Raw genomic sequence first — 6,000 nt, forward strand, 5'->3', positions numbered from 1 at the left:
TTGACTGAACTGGTTTTGGATGAGGCAGTGAACTTGGGCTTCCCTTTGCATCCATGAAACAAGCTTTTGCCTTTGGAAAACTGACTAAGAAGCTTATTTGCCGGTACATTTCCATGTCAAACGAATGAATGCAGGAAGTAAGGAGAAGTAAGTACAACAGCAGATGTAAGTAAGAAGTTTATAGCCCAGAAGGAGCAATGAAAGTTTTAGAATGTGGACATTTTTCCCCACTGCAGTGTTACAACTCTCATATATTGTGAAAGGGAATATGATTACACCACAGCTGTATTACTACAATGTTATAAAATGGATGGGATGGTATCTTTCAAGGAGACTATCAAACGATTCAGTAGCATGGATAACTAACTGCAGATTTCTCTGCATGACAAGACCAAGTTGTAATAATGGCTTGGGAATAATGATGGTATGTTTTTCCATTAATGAAAGTTTAATTTCTGGAACTTTGACAGATTTTTAAAGTAACAGACTTTTCTTGCCACTGAAGCCCACATCTTTATTACAAAGCCAAACTGTTCTCTCTGAAACCACATTATGCATGTTGTAACAGTACTCTCCCACAGATGATGAATACTTAGGACATATTTTTCCATGTGAATCATCTATTCACTTAAAAATAAATTCTCTTATTAAACAAAATACAACCATGTGAAAAGTTTTGTAGGTTTGTCACCCCTTTTCATTAGATTATTAATGTTTTATTGCTGCTTCAAATAATTTTCTGATGATTGCATTATTTTTTCTCTTTACCCCCTCTTTCTTTTCTTTTCAGTGTAAAGTAAAGCAGTTTCCATCCTCACTTTGTTGCAAGCACACCTCAGTGAAATCAATGACCAAGAACTAATCAAGCAGTGGGATGAGTGCAAATATATCTGTAGCGCTCCTTTAAACCAGTGGCCACACATCTGTACATAAAGTTGTCTGACTGCATTTCTCTGATGGATAAAGTCCTTAAAGAGAAAAAAGCCATCATTACAGTCCCTGACCCTGGTCACTGTAGAAACCAGCCTCCACAATTTTTACACATTCCTTCAAAACTAGAAGGTTACAAGGGAGCATGAAAAGCATATGTTGTTGTAATGCTGGCACTCTGGGTGAGCATCCATCACCAGATGCTAAGTTTTGCCTTGGTGATATGGTTTTCATGGTTATTATCTGACTGTTTCACAGTCCCAGATAAAAGGTAAACAACATCCCAAGTTCCAGGAGTGATTAGTTTTGATAATTGTTCTGCTGCTTGCTTTGTGCGATTTACTTCTATAAATACACACTAGGGGAATCATTTGTCTAGTGTACCATGGCACAGTAATTTCCTATATAATTTCATCCAACTGCTGCAGGAACTCATTTGAGCAATTTTTAATTAATCATTAGCAGTCATTAACTTTGGGTAGCAATGATTACTAATCAAGATTTCCATGCTGCATTATTTATTTCTGAAGGTTCATAATTAATCAAATTAGTAACATTTTTTGTTATTTGAGGAAAAGAAACAGTATGCATCCCATCCATTTAAAGGAACTGTTAGTAACATTTTTACCTTTAAAATCAGTGCATGCCTTCACTTGGGCTGTTTTTTTGCTGCATGAATTGCTTGAAAATATTTGCAATTAACAATGCTTTCCCATTGTTCGTGCTATTGGCAATTATGCTGCTAGGAATAACCATGAAAGTAGAGACACCACTCCAACTATTTCCCTCATGGTTAATTTTCTTTGCCTCACACCTCATGGCTTTGAAAAAAAACCACATCATGATATTTATAATACTTTTAACGCCAGCTTTTTCTCAGTGATGTAGCTAATAATAATCTATTAGTGTACCCTTATGGCCCATCAGCACCATGCTTGTAGATGAGGTAGACGTTGCTATATCAAGACTTTGTGCAGCTCTGCAATAGAAGAACATTTAATTCCAATTTTCTCTTGCACTGAAATGGCTTTGCAGTGTCCTCTTGGAGAGAAAGGGGCACAGCCCATGGATGATGCTCACAAGGAAACATGCCCTTAGTAAGAAAGGTTGGCCAGGTGTCTCTGCTTTCCTTTTTCCATACCTTTGCTGGCCATTTTTGATAGCAATGGTGGTGGGGAAAAAGGAGTAAGGGTGGAGCAGAGCTGCACCTGGGCTGCACTTCAACTCCAGCAAGGACCTTTGCCCTCTGTAGCTTGGCCAGGCTGCACTAGCCTGTTCCCATAATTCCAGTCCCACACAGGACTTCGGGTGACCACGTGGGAGAAATCAGACTTGGAAAGTCAAATATTTCCCCTTTCTGAGGCACAGTGGGGAAGCAGCCCAGAATTTATCAGGTTTACAGTGTGACCTTTGCAAGCACTAGAAGGACAAGGCTGACAGGCTCCCTAAACTCCTGGCTCCTAGTTCAGCTCCAGCACCTTGGCTTTAGGAAAGCAAATCTCATGTGTTTACCTTCACTTCGACCAGAAAAAAAAGGTGTAATAATTAACTCACAGGGCTGTGAAGTACTTGAACAAGAAATGAGCAGCATATTTGAACAGCACCAGCTGAGGATACCTCCGCTGTGCTGGAGCAAGTTGCCGGATGCAGCCACGCCAGGGCTGTGCTTATCAGGGTGTGACCCACCAGCCTTGGGATGGAAAGATTAGCTGCTTCTATCACTGTATTTACTGAAGTAAACTGATCACATCTCCACCTCACTGGGAGCTGTAAAGAGTAGGGTTGGCAAGTCAAGTCCCCTGACAGTGAAAATGCTATTGAACAGCACTAGCACTTTATCACTGCTACTTGCAGCACAAATACTTGATATTCCATTTATTATTAACACAAACTTCCCATAGAGCTGCAGATTGCAAGGCTATGAATAGCATAAGGCTGAAATCAGGGTGATCTTATTACAAGAAATTCCAGAGGAATGAACAATAATTTGCCACTAATTGCAAAAAAGCTTTGATAAAAACCCTGAACAGATTCCCAACAGTGCATATTTTCCAGAGGCTGCCTGGTAATTTTCAGTAAAACCCAAGAACAATATGACCATTAACTCATATGTTAAATGTCATCCAGATTTGTTCATATAATTCTCCTGTCCACTGCATCTTTTCTGTGCATGTTTTCATAATTTATGGTGTGTGGCCACATTTGGGCTCGCTCAGTTATACACCCATGGAAAAACATTAGATGAAGGTCAAATGAAGCCTCAGGGATGGGTGATTACCTTTCCCATTTGACTCATCTTTTGAAAGTACCAAAGTTGTCTTCTGGCTTGTGGCTTCATTTGTAGACAGATTGCAACCTCACAGACCTCTTTCCATGTAAGGGTTTAAATATGTTCAGTCAATACTTCCTTGGAAAAAACAAAGTGATGAGCAGTGACGGCATTCGGATTGCGTGGTGGACCACGCAGGGAAGGCTTGTGGCAGTGTCTACAATGCTGTTCTAGGGAATGCTTAATAATGCGATAGGATTGTTGAGAAAAAAACCCAAACCTTTTCATGCTTGGCTAGTGCTGCTGATGTTGTTTGATGGCCGTAAATGTTCAGAAAATTGCCAGCTGTTTGGGAGGCTATGCTGAAGGCCTCCCAATTCTAATCATGCTGTTTCATGATTGTGAGCACTTATACAAGGTACAGGCTGGTTCTGCTTATATTTGTTGCCACTTAAAGTTCCAGTAGCAGTAATCAATATCAGATGACTTAAGTTACCAGACAAATAGAAAGACTGGTGGATGGTTGAAACAATTTGTAATACCTCATGGGAAAGTTAATTAGTCAGATTATTCAGCAAATGTTGCAAGTTCTCAGACAATTAGAAAATCTTTTGAATATTTTGTCATCATGAAAGGTCCACATCTGTACAGAATATTGTTTTAAATTAATATTTCAACTGCTTCATGTTTAATTTATTTTGTGTAGCTGGCCTGGTTTTGTCCTATTGACAGAGGAAGTAACATAAATGTGCTCTGATTCCTCAGTTCCATATTTAATAAAATATATTAAAAATTTAAAAAGAAGCTTTAAGGCACATCCCACTGTGTGGTTAGTTCTCTTAAGAAGATTAGCAGACATGATGGCATCCTAGTCTGAGCTGTGCTGGGATCCCAGCTGCCAGTTGTTGTAAGGTTGGGATCTCCCCTCACATATGCATGAGTCATTAAAAAATATAGTTGTTGATATTTTAAGTTGCCTAAATTAGGAGAGGTCCTGATATTGCCTAAACGGGGAAATGTACATGAGAGTCATTAGTTCAAATCCTTTGCTGACATAAAGCCACAGAAAGAAATGCAACAGACTCTAATGATCTAGAAAGACCTTTAGCACAAGACTTTTTATTTCAAAATAAAAATATCACCTATTATCATTTTGTGTTTAAGTGCCAAAAGTCTGTGCAAATGAGATTCTTTGCATCATGCATTGTACTTGTTAACCATGTAGGTAAGATTTTTTTGTCTGTGTTCTGCTTTAAGGTGTCCTCTCCATCTCATAACTTTGGTGTGGCCACCACTCTTCCTGGCACTTTGTCAGACTGAAGTTACCAAAGAGAAATTTTGAATGTTTGAGTCTCTTACAATTTAAATGCACTCTGTTTTAAAATGTAGAACAATGTTAGATGCTGATGTATTTTTTTCTGAAAAATAACATGCAGCTTGTTATGCAGTGAAGCTTCCTTGAGAAATTTTGTATGAAAGAGAAGCTGTACTCAAGCAAAGCACAGATGTGTTGGTCTAATTTCTCTGTGGATGAGAATGTGACCAGGTAGAGCAGTGGGCTGTACCAAGAGAGGACAGTGCACTCCTCCTGCAAACAGCAGTTTTCCCTCTGCATTAAGTTACAAAAGCTGGTTTGCAGGCTAGAGCTGAATAGCCAAGGTGTCTCTCCTGTTTCTGAAAGATTCTGCCCAGATGGATGTGCCAGATTTCACTGTGCATGGAACATTCAATTCTATGATAATTCACGTTTCCTAAAATACCTGAAAATCTGGTGTGGGTGCTTTCCATACTTAATCAAAGGTATGTCTTACCCACGGAATTAGCCAAGATAAGGACTGAATGCTTGAAAATCATTGCAAATATTAGCAGCTGATCTTTTATAACGGGAAATACTTTATAGATGCAATTCCAGGGCAGGCACAAGGTAAAGAGGCACAGGTAAGACTGTGAGTCAAACCCTGTCAAATCTGAACATGTGCATCAGCTTCCCCCGTTCATGTCACAACCTGTTAGTAGGCTCTGCTACTCAAGACAGAGTTAAGTGATGGGCTTATTGAACTGGAATAGTCGAAGTGCAATTTGTCAACATTAGTCAAACAACAGGGTAGAAACAGCTGAACAATACCCCTTAATAAAACCCTTTATTAAACAAAACCCTTGTTTTCATCCAGACAAATTACAATTCTACATCTCAATTCTCCTACTGTCAAAAAGCAAGAAGATGAAAGAGTGCTTATCCTTTCAAATATTTATGCAAAAAGACAGGGATAACTATGGTATCTTCATTTTTGCTGATTTATGTCCTTTTGTGTATTAAGATATTTTAAAATTACTCCCCTCTGATAACTTTATAGAAGAACTATAATATCTTTTCTCCCTTCTGTGCTGTGCTTTGTAAAGTCACATTACACTGCAACATTTAAAGCATGAACAGAATTCGACAGTACTTCGTACCAAATGTACTTTTCAAGAACAGAAATAATAAATGCCCAGGAAATTGCTATTTTTACTGCTATTGCCCATTAAATCCATGGAAGGGGAAAAAATACACTGCAAAGTTGGTAAAAGATCCACTAGTTCATTCTGGTTTTTAAACACAGAGGAAACTTCAGTGACATATTTTCTGCCAGCAGGAAATTCTGGAGTTAAGAAAATTTCATTAAGAGACCACTATCATAAATTACAACTTTATTTATACTTTGCCTTCTCTTCAGAAAATAAGTTTTCCATATTTTTGTCCTGGTATTAGGTGTCCTGTTTCAGGCCAGGCAGATTTCATAAGGCCAAAACCTCAGCTGTTA

This window comes from Myiozetetes cayanensis, unplaced genomic scaffold (assembly GCF_022539395.1).
Source record: "Myiozetetes cayanensis isolate MyiCay16 unplaced genomic scaffold, myiCay2020 scf3, whole genome shotgun sequence".
Classification (NCBI taxonomy): Eukaryota; Metazoa; Chordata; class Aves; order Passeriformes; family Tyrannidae; genus Myiozetetes; species Myiozetetes cayanensis.